The sequence below is a fragment of the Carassius gibelio genome, chromosome B11 (assembly GCF_023724105.1).
Source record: "Carassius gibelio isolate Cgi1373 ecotype wild population from Czech Republic chromosome B11, carGib1.2-hapl.c, whole genome shotgun sequence".
NCBI lineage: Eukaryota > Metazoa > Chordata > Actinopteri > Cypriniformes > Cyprinidae > Carassius > Carassius gibelio.
Window position 1 is genome coordinate 961,082 of NC_068406.1, and position 15,485 is coordinate 976,566.

The 15,485-nt window shown below is 38.1% G+C and overlaps 1 protein-coding gene across 3 annotated transcripts in view; it reads right to left on the reverse strand.

The window, feature by feature from the left end:
• LOC127967982 (band 4.1-like protein 1) overlaps positions 1-15,485 on the reverse strand; it is a 363,306-nt gene that overhangs the window by 347,203 nt on the left and 618 nt on the right. The window lies entirely within an intron of this gene.

Consider the following 15,485-nt stretch of genomic DNA (forward strand, 5'->3'; position numbering starts at 1 on the left):
ATATATACTTCTATATACACACACACACACACACACACACACACATATATATATATATATATATATACGGATTTTTGTTGAGAAATACCGTATAAGCATGTTGACATGATCTGGTGTCAGACGCGACCGCAACCATGGTGACCGTCAGTCCAGCCGCCGAAAACACCCGCTCTGAGGGAACTGACGTTGCCGGGATGCACAGGTACATCATTTGAGTCGTGGCCGTGTTGTACTTATACACGGCATCGCAATGTTTGCAGTTAACTAGTTCGCTTTTTAAATCAAAATGGTCCCACGGCCACGCCACACTTCGCCGTGACATATTCATGATGATTCATTTGAAATAAAAACGGAAGATCGCAGATAACCAAGTAGGGTGTCAAATATTGCACCCTGGTGGTAAAATATTTAAATATTTTTGCTTCAAGACTCGCACTACGTAACGCAACCTGCATTAGATAAAAAAATGCTTTAGATTAATCGATAACAAATTAACATGATCGAAGAAATTCTTAACGATCAATTATCGATCGTCGATTAATCATGCCCATCCCTAGTATATATATAACAGAGTAGTCAACATTTGAAATGGACCTGAAGTTATCCTAAAACCTTCTTATCAGGACAAATTTGTTTCTTTTTTTGTTTCAGCCACTTCCCAGAAAAAAAAATGCCAATATATGTATACCGCTATATGTAGACAGCGCGGATTTGTTTGGAACTATTGAGAGCTACATGAACCACGTGACCACGTGGCATTGAGAGCAAAGAGAGTTGCAACTCTAATATTTAACGGCTCTGATTTGAACATTCACTTTTATTCTAAATTGCGAGTGCAGCGCACCTGCAGCACATTAGCATTCCTTAGCTTGTCATTGATGTTTCCATCCGTGCCTATCGCTGTTTTCTTTTCTACTCTCCTCTCTCTCGCTACGTTTCTTTCACTCTCACTCTGTTTTTTTCACAAGTTCATCAAACAACTGTGTTTAGTATCTTTCATCAATCACAGTTAATTCTGAGCACATAGAGACTCTTTCACCTAGATATCACACTATAGATACTGTGTCTGTTCCCCGAACTAGAAAATACAAAAAACGTCCAAACCAAGTTAAGGTTAACAATTTAATTGAGATTCAACAAATAAAAAACAAATGCAATATGGATAAACAAATGATAAAGCTTGGCTTATTGAATATCAGATCTTTTTCTTCGAAAACACTTTTTGTAAATAATATGATCACTGATCATAATATAGATGTGCTCTGCATGTGCAACATGTTTCAGGACCTACTCATTGTCGAAATCATACTCTAGATTTAATACTGTCACATGGAATTGATGTTGATAGTATTGAAATTATTCAGCCAAGTGATGATATCTCAGATCATTATTTAGTTCTGTGCAAACTTCATATAGCCAAAATTGTAAATTCTACTTCTTGTTACAAGTATGGAAGAACCATCACTTCTACCACAAAAGACTGCTTTTTAAGTTATCTTCCTGATGTATCCAAATTCCTTAGCATATCCAAAACCTCAGAACAACTTGATGATGTAACAGAAACTATGGACTCTCTCTTTTCTAGCACTTTAAATACAGTTGCTCCTTTACACTTAAGGAAGGTTAAGGAAAACAGTTTGACACCATGGTATAATGAGCATACTCGCACCCTAAAGAGAGCAGCCCGAAAAATGGAGCGCTGCTGAAAACCTTCAAACTGGCTGTTAAGCCTCTCATTAAAAAACCACAACTTGACCCCAAAGAACTAGTTAATTATACACCAATCTCAAATCTCCCTTTTCTGTCTAAGATACTAGAAATGGTATCCTCACAATTATATTCCTTCTTAGAGAAAAATGGTATATGTGAGGATTTCCAGTCAGGATTTAGACCGTATCATAGTACTGAGACTGCTCTCCTTAGAGTTACAAATGATTTGCTCTAATCATCTGATCGTGGCTGTATCTCTCTATTAGTTTTATTGGATCGTAGTGCTGCGTTTGACACAATTGACCACAGCATTCTTTTGCATAGACTTGAACACTTTGTTGGCATCAGCGGAAGTGCATTAGCATGGTTTAAATCATACTTATATGACCGCCATCATTTCGTAGCAGTGAATGAAGATGTATCATATCGATCACAAGTGCAGTATGGAGTACCTCAAGGCTCAGTACTAGGGCCGCTACTCTTCACGCTTTATATGTTACCCTTGGGAGATATCATCAGGAAAAATGGTGTTAGCTTTCACTGTTATGCTGATGATACTCAGCTCTATATTTCTTCGTGGCCCGGTGAAACACACCAATTTGAAAAACTAATGGAATGCATAGTCGATATAAAAAACTGGATGACGAGTAATTTCTTACTGCTAAATTCAGAAAAAACAGAGGTGTTAGTTATAGGACCTAAAAACTCTGCTTGTAATAACGTAGAACACTGTCTAAGACTTGATGGTTGCTCTGTCAATTCTTCGTCATCAGTTAGGAACCTAGGTGTGCTATTTGATCGCAATCTTTCCTTAGAAAGCCACATTTCTAGCATTGGTAAAACTGCATTTTTCCATCTCAAAAATATATCTAAATTACGGCCTAGGCTCCCAATGTCAAATGCAGAAATGTTAATTCATGCATTTATGACCTCAAGGTTATTGTAATGCTTAATTGGGTGGTTGTTCTGCACGCTTAGTAAACAAACTACACCTAGTCCAAAATGCAGCAGCAAGAGTTCTTATTAGAACCAGGAAGTATGACCATATTAGCCCGGTCCTGTCATCGCTGCACTGGCTCCCTATCAAACATTGTATAGATTTTTAAATATTGCTTATTACTTATAAAGCCCTGAATGGTTTAGCACCTCAGTATTTGAATGAGCTCCTTTTACATTATACTCCTCTACGTCCGCTACGTTCTCCAAACTCAGGCAATTTGCTAATACCTAGAATATCAAAATCAACTGCATCCTTTTCCTATTTGGCGCCTAAACTCTGGAATAACCTACCTAACATTGTTCGGGAGGCAGATACACTCTTGCAGTTTAAATCTAGATTAAAGACCCATCTCTTTAACCTGGCATACACATAACATACTAATATGCTTTTAATATCCAAATCCGTTAAAGGATTTTTAGGCTACATTAATTAGGTAAACTGGAACCGGGAACACTTCCCATAACACTCTATGTACTTGCTACATCATTAGAAGAATGGCATCTAAGCTAATATTTGTCTGTTTCTCTCTTGTTCTGAGGTCACCGTGGCCACCAGATCCAGTCTGTGTCCAGATCAGAGGATCACTGCAGTCACCCCGATCCAGTACGTATCCAGACCAGATGGTGGATCAGCACCTAGAAAGAACCTCTACTGCCCTGAAAGACAGCGGAGACCAGGACAACTCGAGCCCCAGATACAGATCCCCTGTAAAGACATTGTCTCAGAGGACCACCAGGACAAGTCCACAGGAAAGAGATGATTCTTCTGCACAATCTGACTTTGCTGCAGCCTGGAATTGGATTACTTGTTTCGTCTGGTCAGAGGAGAACTGGCCCCCCAACTGAGCCTGGTTTCTCCCATGGTTTTTTTCTCCATTCTGTCACCGATGGAATTTCGGTTCCTTGCCGCTGTCGCCTCTGGCTTGCTTAGTTGGGGTCACTTCATCTACAGCAATATCATTGATTTGATTGCAAATGAATGCACAGACACTATTTAAACTGAACAGAGATCACATAACTGAATTCAATGATGAACTGCCTTTAACTATCATTTTGCATTATTGAGACACTGTTTTCCAAATGAATGTTGTTCATTTGCTTTGACGCAATGTATTTTGTTTAAAGTGCTTTATAAATAAAGGTGACTTTGACTTGGTATTAATGGGAGTGTATTAGCATGGTTTGAATCATACTTATATGACCCCCATCAATTTGTAGCAGTGAATTAAGAGATATCATAACGATCACAAGTGCAGTATGGAGTACCTCAAGGCTCAGTACTAGGGCTGTTACTCTTCATGCTTTACATGTTACCAGGGTTCTAAATTAACTTTTTTGATCACCAGCCAATATGGCTGGTAACTTTCTAAAGTTACCAGCCAATCAGAATTTCCACTAGCCATTTTTTTTCTGTAAAAATAACAAATGATGAGTGCCACTGAATGAATTTGATCATTTTATTAACATTGTTGGCATGAAAAACACATATAAAAGTACAATGCATACAACAAAATATACATTGACTCAAATTTAAAATGATTAGTTCCCACCACGAAATCGCTTGTTTTGTTTTTTTATTTCGCGTAACTTACATGTGGCAATCCTGACAAAGCATTACGACATTCTTGTGATCAAACACAAGCCACTCATGACCCATCAGCCATTTGGAATTAAATTTTATTTTCTTTGTTTCTCTGTCGATATCCTACGGAGCCCCGCATTGTTGTATGCATTGTCACCTGTAGGAGAAAAAAAAAATCAATCCGTGGCGACGGTTTTGAAATCCGTCACCTCAGTTTATAAACTGTAATCACGAATTCATAAACTGTTCCCTCGGATTAACAAATCGTGCCCACGAATTAACAATCCATGCGCACGCTTTCGCAATCCATTCCCAAGGATCTGTAAACCGTACTCACGGGTTCATACAGCAAGCTCCTTTGCTTTTTACCCTTATTTTCTTCTTCTTTTTAGCGTTTATTTCTTGGCCATAAAACACAGGCGGCTGTGTCTTATCCTATTGGTGATTGATGTAAAATAAACGCTCAATACTATACTATGAAAAATAATGTTTAATAAACAGAAATGAATCTGCCGGTGGGGGCGGAGCTACAAATGCGCGTCAGTTTACAAATCCGAGGGAACGGATTGCGTAAACTTGCGCACGGATTATGAATTTGTGTGTACGGATTCAAAAACCGACGGTACGGTTTACAAAATCTGAGCGCATTGGGAATTGGGAATTCGTGGGCACAGTTTGTTAATCCGTGGGTACGATTTGTTAAACCGATGGAACAGTTTATGAATTCGTGAGTACGGTTTATAAACTGAGGGGACGGATTGCAAAACCGTCGTTTCGGATTGAATTTTTTTCTCCTACAGGTGACGTGCGGGGCTCCGTAATATCCTCATCCCCTGCCTCGTTCCTCTTTTCGCCCCCAGAAATCTGTCCCAACCACCGCCACATTTAGTTTAATTTTCTTTAATACCTAACTCCCTCCGTTTTCAGTCTATGCTCCATGCTCTGGCTCCATTCGTTTTTCTTCCTTGTGTTTTCTGATGGACGCTCTATTCCTTTCCATGTTTTTTCGCACTGGTTTCACTGCAAACTGCATGCAGCCAATGGATATTAAACGCATATGAAATGTCATCACGTAGCATTACAGCACAGTGTTCATGGGAAATGTAGGAAGTGCTGTCAGGGGGATAAATGACCGAGAACAGAGTCTCATGTCATGCATCACCAGCCAAACTGGCTAGTAAGTTTTAATTAACACCCGCCAAAATGAATTTTAACCCGCATTTGGCGGGTTGGCGGGTGTTAATTTAGAACCCTGCATGTTACCCTTGGGAGATATTATCAGAAAACATGGTTTTTGCTTTCACTGTTATGCTGATGATACTCAGCTCTATTTTTCTTTGCGGCCCGGCGAAACATACCAATTAGAAAAACTAACAGAATGCATAGTCGATATAAAAAATGGATGATGAGTAATTTCTTGCTGATGAATTCTGAAAAAACAGAGGTTTACATAGGTGTACAGAGGTGTCTACATGTAATAACCTAGAACGCTGTCTAAGACTTGATGGCTGCTCTGTCAATTCTTCGTCATCAGTTATGAACAGGTGTCGGCCGATATATCGGCCTTGTCAATTTATATTTGGCATTTATCAAATATTGGCATCGGCTGATAAGTTTTTCTGCTTGGCCGATGTCTTCAAGGCGGGACTTATTTTGACAGGTGGGAGCAGCAGCGCCTGAGCACACAGTGTATAAACTCTCTAGTAGTTGTTGTTAACAGTTCTGTCTAATAAGAATAGAAGTCTGTCTAATAATCAGATAGAACGATTAAACAAAGGAATTAATGGATACAGAAAGTATTATAATGACTGCTTATATATTATACTTATTATTAATAGAAAGGCAAACATTATAATACTTTCTCATTTGCTTTTAGCTTTAAGAAAATATGCATTTATATAATTTAAACAAATCTTTGAATGACTAATGAACATTAAATTTCCAAACCTTGCAAACTCGAATCCAGCTGTGAGAACTCGTGAAGTGTGCATTTTTTTATCCAGCATGATCACGTGTTCTATGTGTGATGGTCAGTCCCTGTGAACTGAATGTTTTAAACTTTAAACCTGTGCTGTGCTTTATGCATTTGCCCACTGTCAAGTGCGTTTCCACCGCTGGAACTTTACCCAGGAGCTAGGAATTTGGGCTGGTACCCTGTGTGTTTTCACTGCAGGAACCAGGATCTAAATAAAGTTGTGGGTAAAAAATAGCCCGTCAGAAGCCCCTTCTCGCATGGTAGTAATTTTTCAAAGGTTCAGAACTTTCGAGGCTGAGACATGGGCCCTAAACATGCTGATTGTTTGAGTTCACTTGGCATTGTGATTTCAACCACCATTTATTCCGATACTTTTCTAAATATTACTGTTACTGTGGCATGAAATGTGGTTTTAAAAGTATTTCAGGTGAGAATGTAGTTGTTTAAAACTCAAATCTGCAGTTTATTCATAAAGACAGTGCCTATTTAAAAATGCGTCTTGCAGATTTGGAGACGATCAGCTCCACGAGATAAGCGGGAGCACAGCACACGTTTACCAATGAGAGCGGTCTCGATTCGGCTAGTCCATCCGACATTTGCCGCTGGCTCTGATGTCTCTTTAGTGGTTAAACATAAAATACAATACATTTTGGGTAAATCTAGCAGGTATTTTTTGGTATTTATTCAATTTATATATTTGTTAAAGTTAAAATAATTGTTAAAATAAAAAGAGGAAATTTATATTATATTTAGTTTCATTGTAATGTAGGCTGTTTTCATATACACATTTCCCTGAACTACATTTCTGTGGCTATTAATATGTTTAAATGAAAATTTAAGGAGGCAGTGGTATTTGATATCATATTTTGTCTTTTTGTAAATATACAATGAGGAAAATTGCAGTAGTCAAGGCGAGTGACTGGTGTTCTCATTATTGTTGGTGTAAAAAAAAACTAGCTGCTTTTATCCTCCATGTTAATCAGTAATTTTACACATAATAAAAACATACACTTAATTAGCTTGGAAAATAATTGTCAATACACAGCCATAAAAAATAAAAATAAAGTAGCCCAGCCTAATAATAATTTGTCTATATTAAAAGTATTCCACTTAACAGGCCTGTGTGTTTTGTATCACAGTGTCCATTCTCGGAGCATATAAACCCTGCCCACATGAGGAACGCTGCTTCAGTAGTTTATTAAAAGTTGACTAATTCTGAACGTCGCATGTCCATATTGCACCAAAATGCAACACTGCACTCCCATGGGTCTGCAGCAACACACCCGCCACACGTGATGTCGATTGGATGAACGGTTCTCGACCTAATATTAATGCAAACAGACAGACAGAGAGATCCCTGTCTTTATTAGATAGAAGAATATGTTCAGCCCCTCCCTCCAAGCTTTGAATATTGAGTTTTGAATACTACCGAAGGTTTGAAGCTCAAAAAATTGTATTCAGACCAGCCCTAGAATCTGTGAATGGCTTGCTCTTAGAAAGTGCTTTTGATTTGTGGGCATTTAAAAAAAAGCACTGGGTGGATTTCTATCATTAAAGGGTTGTTGTGTACACACATTTCCAAGGCACATTCAAAGTCAAATGCCATGTAAAAGTGAATTTCACATCACAGCACGAGAAACACTTCTGGAAAACATTAAAAAAGTGACACACTAAGCATTCTCAATCAGCAACATTCAGGTGCTCAGAGTCAAAGAGCTTGGTATCTAACACATTTGAGTTGCAAATGTTTGCTCCATCTGTGAGTCACACATACAGATTCTCATTACTTCACTACATATATATTCACATGGGCACTTTCAAATATTTGAAAATTTGAAATCTTTATATTTCATCTCGAGTGATAACGTGAAAAACGTGTGATAAAAATAAATGACAAAAAAATAAAAATGTTCACATTTTATGGAAAAGGATGGAAGCCTTGAATTTAATTAAATAAAATAATAAATTAAATTAAATAATATTTAATAGATAAATAAATAAATAAAATAAGTGAAAATGAAAAACATCTTGAAATGTATTTTAAGAAACAAAATAAACTAGTGTAGTAGTTGTGATAGCTTTGTGTTATGGCAAAAATAGCTAATTTGATATTGGCAAAGGGTAAAATTAAACCTAACTGGGGATTCTGTGAAATTTTCTGATCTACTACTATCTACTGATCCAGTGGTTCCCAACCTTTTTCAACTCGCGGCCCACACAACCAAACACATATGTTTGCGCGGCCCACTTCAAAAAAATTAACTGACCCCGCTATTGTTGGGTTAATAACTTAGTACTCAGAAGCTAGATTTTAAACTATATTTATTGAATAAACTAGGGTTGTGCGATATGGACAAAAAAAAAAAAAAAGTATCGCGATTTTTTTGATCAATTTTGCAATTGTGCTTTTACAGTCATAAATGCATTCAGGATTAATTTGAAACATATTTCCAAAAGAAAACCAATCAGAGCTTTATCAAAAAGTTGTAACATCTCTAGAACAGACATAAGTCAAAATTATCACTATAGTGAAGATGTAAAATAATTTATAGACTTGTGGCAAAAAAATAAAATAAAATAAAAATCCTGTATAGAGGGACTTTTTTTTCTTTTTTTGCCATGCATTGTTCATAGAGCTCATTAATTGTAGCGGTGCCTCAGGTGTTTGCAGTGTGTATACAGTATGTGTATGCGGTCAGCAGTGAGAGCGCATAAATATAACGCGAAAGCACATTCAAATAATGCACGAGTGCGAATCTCTCTGTTCGCAGCAGATTTCCTTTGCTCTGTCACAAAACCGGTCGTGCTTGCTCAGATACATGCTGCTTTGCGAGGAGAGAGTGTGCACACTTAAAACGTGTCTCCTCTCACTTAAACTGCATCCTGTTCACTAACAAATTCACTCTATGCTCATATGTTAGACATGAATTATTTTCGCACGTTTTTATTTCTAGCCTTTTACCGCAGTGAGAACGCTCTGATCCGTCAACATTGGCTCAGAAAAAAGGCGCATCACAGACAGTGTGTGAACCTGGAGTTAGGCATATGCGCACGCTCAAATCGTGATTTTAGGACGTTTTCTTTTAATCGCACAGCCCTAGAATGGACTGGAAATGAACAGAAAATAATTGGCGGCCCACCTGCAATACCACCGCGGACCACAGGTTGAAAACCACTGTACTGATCTACTAGAGCAAAACGCTTCCTAGGAAGACCTGTCTTCTTTTCATTTTTAAAGCAGCAGTAAACATTTAAATCTACCTTAAAGTTGCCAAGTACTCAATTCTTTGAAAATAAACTTGCTTCTGATTTGTGCCTTTCAGATACACTCTTAAAAATAAAGGTGCTTCACAATGCCATAGAAGAACCTTTTTGTCTAAATGGTTCCCTAAAGAACCTTTAACGTCTGAAGAAGCTTTCTATTTCACAAAAGTTCTTTGTGGCAAAAGAAGGATCTTCAGATTACAAAAACATAAGAAAGAGATGATTCTTTAAAGAACCTTTGACTGAATGGTTCTTTGTGGAACCAAAAATGGTTCTTCTACATGGCATCGCTGTGAAGAAACTTTTGAAGCACCTGTATTTTTAAGAGTGTAAGCTAAATAACATCTGAAACATTATATGTTGTTAACAGAAAGCACACAAAACACTTAACAATACTCTTAACAACAAGCTCTCATATTCATATAATGTAGCAATTTTAGATACATAATGAAGCTGCAGTTATACATCTGCCATTACCAGACTACTGTAAATCAACATCCATCAACTACGGTAGGGCCGATAGACGATGTCATCATCCATCGCCGATGCCTGATAGATATCACAATCTTGAGCCGATGCCCAACACTGAGTTTTGTCAGGTTTGTTCGAGAAAGCTAGATATGTGCAGATGCTACAAAATTAGGCTGTATGACATACAAAAAACAGTGTATGTGATATATCATGATGAGTCAAGAGGTATTTATTTGCACTAAATCTGCATAGATTTGTCTTAAATTAACTTGATCAAGAAATTAAAAGAGTGAACATAATTTACGAAAAGTAACCTGCTAAATTGGCTAGTGATTTGACAGCGTTACCTGGCACAGTTGATTTTTACTCGCATTTGGCGGGTGTTAATTTCAAACCCTTATAATAATAATAATAAAAATAATTCTCCAGCCAACATAATTTTTGTAGATATCTGGCAATTAACCTAGCAATAAGATACAGTATATGGCAATAAACAGAATCTATTATGCTATACGTCGTGAGAAGAAAAAACAACAGGCATTGTCATGTTGCAACAACTTCAGTGTAATTAGTGCTGGCATCCTTAGTATGATATATTTTTTTCTGTATATTAAACTAGGGACAAGAAGAGCAGAGGTTATGCCTTCTAAACACAGAATGTGTTTACAGTCTTTGATGACAGAACTTACTGTCTACCATTCCTTGTTACAGTCCACATTTGTGTATTTTGTAAGAACTAAATAAATCAACATTTATTAACTCCCTAAATAAGAACAATAGACTTCAGAGGCTCAAATACTTTCAAGTTGAACTTGTTTTTCAGTCTTGTGGCAGAGGTTTGTAGGAACGCCTGACTGAACTTGCAACTCCCCAGGGTGTTTTCTTAACTGTTTGGGAGGGAGATGTCACATGCAGTGTTGGCATAAACACTCAGATATGGGTGCATGTATCTTTGTAACATTGTGAGCTTGTAAATCTGCCAGATACACTGCATAGACAAGGTGTTAGAAGTCACAAAAAATAACAGAAAACAGAACCGTCAACTATGCAAATTTTACAAGTGGAATATTAAAAACCTAATTTGGGCTGACAGTCACACTGAGATGGCAAACATAACATAAGAGCCTGCATGACTTTCAAAAGTTTTGATACTCGTAAAAAAAATACAATAATAAAATGGCTAGACATCATTTCTTTTCAAGGAGCGACATATACTGTTGGTCTGAGTACAGGTGCTGGTCATATAATTAGAATATCATCAAAAAGTTTATTTATTTCACTAATTCCATTCAAAACGTGAAACGTGTATATTATATTCATTCATTACACACATACTGATATATTTCAAATGTTTATTTCTTTTAATTTTGCTGATTATATATGACAACTAAGGAAAATACCAAATTCACTATCTCAGTAAATTTGAATATTGTGAAAATGTTCAATATTACAGACACCTGGTGCCACACTCTAATCAGCTAATTAATCTAGTTCTGTAGGCTACACAATCATGGGGAAGACTGCTGACTTGACAGTTGTCCAAAAGACGACCACTGACACCTTGCACAAGGAGGGCAAGACACAAAAGGTCATTGCAAAAGAGTCTTGCTGTTCACATAGCTCTTTTTCCAAGCACATTAATAGAGAGGTGAAGGGAAGGAAAAGATGTAGATAAATAAAAAGTGTACAAGCAATAGGGATAACCGCACACTGGAGAGGATGGAAACAAAACTCATTCAAAAATTTGGGGGAGATTCAGAAAGAGTGGACTGCAGCTCGAGTCAGTGCTTCAAGAACCACTACGCACAGACGTATGCAAGACATGGGTTTCAGCTGTAGCATTCCTTGTGTCAAGCCACTCTTGGACAACAGACAGCATCAGAAGCGTCTTGTCTGGGCTAAAGACAAAAAGGACTGTACAGTGTATGTCCAAAAAGGACATACTTTATGCAAATGAGCAGTGACAAGCAAAAGGACAACAGTGATACACCACCTGATATTGTTGAACATTTCAACCTGATTTTTAGGGAGTAAACATTTTCATGCAGTGGAGCAATTTTGACAGATGGACAGCCCTGACTTTGTTGCAGCCTAGAATTAAACTGCTGGTTTCCTCTGGCTATAATATGTAACCTTTGCCACTATTTCCCTGTTTAATACTGTAATGCTTCTTTGACACAATCTGCATTGTAAAAAGTACTATTTAAAAAATTGTGACTTGACTTGACTAGAAATGGCCAACTCCCTGGCCAGTGCATTAACTGATCAAATAGGGAGTTGTTTAAGGAACATCCTAGAACACTGCTTCTAGACTTGTGAATGTGAGTAATGATCTTAATTCAGTATCAACAATCTTGATTCAAAGATACTGCTAGCTAGATCAAATTAAATACCTAATATCATTGAAGAGCAGTGTAGTCTGATTCTGCATGACTTTTATCAGGCTTAATATTTTTTTTTTAAGGGGGGGGTGAAATGCTATTTCATGCATACTGAGTTTTTTACACTGTTAAAGATTTGGATTCCCATGCTAAACATGGACAAAGTTTCAAAAATTAAAGTTGTACGTTTGAAGGAGTATTTCTGTTCCAAAAATACTACTTCCGGTTTGTCACAAGTTTCGGAAAGTTTTTTCCGAGTATGGCTCTGTGTGATGTTCGATGGAGCGGAATTTCCTTATATGGGTCCTGAGGGCACGTCTGCCAGAAGAGCGCGCGCTCCCGTATAGCAGAGCACTGAGAGCACAACAGACTTCACTGATCAGAGCGAGAGCGTCGCGAAATGTCACAAAAGGAGTGTGTTTTTGGTTGCCAAGGCAAGACAACCCTGCACAGATTACCAAAAGAGAAACAGCATTAAAGGGGGGGTGAAATGCTCGTTTTCACTCAATATCCTGTTAATCTTGAGTACCTATAGAGTAGTACTGCATCCTTCATAACTCCAAAAAGTCTTTAGTTTTATTATATTCATAAGGGAAAGATAGTCTGCACCGATTTTTCCCGGAAAAACACGAGTGGCTGGAGGAGTGACGTGTGGGCAGAGCTAAAGAATCACGAGCGCCAGTAGGCTTTTGAGTTGAGCGCGTCTGGAAGCTGTGACATCGTGAGGACAAAACCAACCAAAACAAACCACGGCTAACAGTCAGATTCAGCGTATATTTATGATCCAGAATCAGATCCAGAGGCTGAAATTGAACAAGAGCAGCATCAGCAATCAGTCTCTATGTGGTATGTACTGAAACTGTATATATTTGCTTAGCGGTTTTGGAAAATGACTAAGTTCTACTTTCTTTGTCGTCTTTTTTTTTATAGCTGTACATGTGGAAAGTGCAGTTTGATGACAACATCGCATGTTGTTTACTTGATGTGCTTATGCGCCGATAGCTAAGTTAACAACACAGAGATATTTGAAGCATTTTACTTGTGCAGTTTGATGACAACATCGCATGTTGTTTACTTGATGTGCTCACGCCGATAGCTAAGTTAACAACACAGAGATATTTGAAGCAGTTTTACTCACCGCATGCGGTTCCAACACACGATCGTGACCCTTTTTCGTTGGGACTGCATTATCCTTAAGAAATACACGATGTGCAAATCCGGCGTCAAACTGGACCTTGTTTGTAAAACAAGCATCTTCGAAATGCAGGGGAACAAACACAAACACTTGCACAACTCCGTTGATGCTCTGTAAAAATAAACTCCATCCACTGGTCCCTTAATGCTGTTTCTCTTTTGGTAATCTGTGCAGGGTTGTCTTGCCTTGGCAACCAAAAACACACTCCTTTTGTGACATTTCGCGACGCTCTCGCTCTGATCAGTGAAGTCTGTTGTGCTCTCAGTGCTGTGCTATACGGGAGCGCGCTCTTCCGGCAGACGTGCCCTCAGGACCCATATAAGGAAATTCCGCTCCATCGAACATCACACAGAGCCATACTCGAAAAAAACTTTCCGAAACTTATGACAAACCGGAAGCAGTATTTTTGGAACAGAAATACTCCTTCAAACGTACAACTTAATTTTTGAAACTTTGTCCATGTTTAGCATGGGAATCCAACTCTTTAACAGTGTAAAAAACTCAGTATGCATGAAATAGCATTTCACCCCCCCTTTAAGGGACCAGTGGATGGAGTTTATTTTTACAGAGCATCAACGGAGTTGTGCAAGTGTTTGTGTTTGTTCCCCTGCATTTCAAGGATGCTTGTTTTACAAACAAGGTCCAGTTTGACGCCGGATTTGCACATCGTTTATTTCTTAAGGATAATGCAGTCCCAACGAAAAAGGGTCACGATCGTGTGTTGGAACCGCATGCGGTGAGTAAAACTGCTTCAAATATCTCTGTTTTGTTAACTTAGCTATCGGCGCGTAGGCATAAGCGTAAGACTGATTGCTGATGCTGCTCTTGTTCAATTTCAGCCTCTGGATCTGATTCTGAATCATAAATATACGCTGAATCTGACTGTTAGCCGTGGTTTGTTTTGGTTGGTTTTGTCCTCAAGGTGTCACAGCTTCCAGACGCGCTCAACTCAAAAGCCTACTGGCGCTCGTGATTCTTTAGCTCCGCCCACACGTCACGCCTCCAGCCACTCGTGTTTTTCTGGGAAAAATCGGTGCAGACTATCTTTCTCTTATGAATATAATAAAACTAAAGACTTTTTTGGAGTTATGAAGGATGCAGTACTACTCTATAGGTACTCAAGATTAACAGGATATTGAGTGAAAACAAGCATTTCACCCCCCCTTTAATGAATCATCCACATCTTGCACATAGTCTGCTTGACATAAATGTCATAACCAGAGAAGGCTACAAGGATTGTTTAACCCTTGTGCAGCCCAAAATATCAGATTCATACACACATACATATCCGGGTTTGCTGTCCACGGATTTGTTGAACTGACTGCAGTCATTGGTGGTTGCACCACCAGGTGGCAATTAGTCTGAGCTGTTACTAAATTAACCTGACTTGGTTACTAAACTGTAAATTGCATGCAGCATAAAACATGCCAAATTAATATGCAGATAATCTGCTGCAGAAACATGACCTGCCAAAAGTGAGAGAGCTACATGACTGCATGTAGATATGAACCAATACCTGTTACTGGATTTCTCAAAAGCACAAATTAACCAGAATTCCTAAATTATGAACACACACACACACACACACACAAATAAATAGAATAGCAAAGAATGCGTATTATGCTTCAAATTAAACGTTCTTAAAGGCTAGAATAGCAGACAAATATTTTGCTGTTAGGCTACATTACGCCAAATGCCATGTTACTTATATCTGACATTCATTCAAACAAATTACTTCAGAAGCCGATTCTCTTCTGCTTGATTTTGATCTGTTATAGTCGATTTAATAGTACAATCAATCTACAGCATATGAAAACATTACATAACAGCGATCTCTTTCATGCATCAGTCAGTGGATGCCCTGAGAATGTCTGCGTACTTTCATGGCGTGATTGTCATTGAATATAC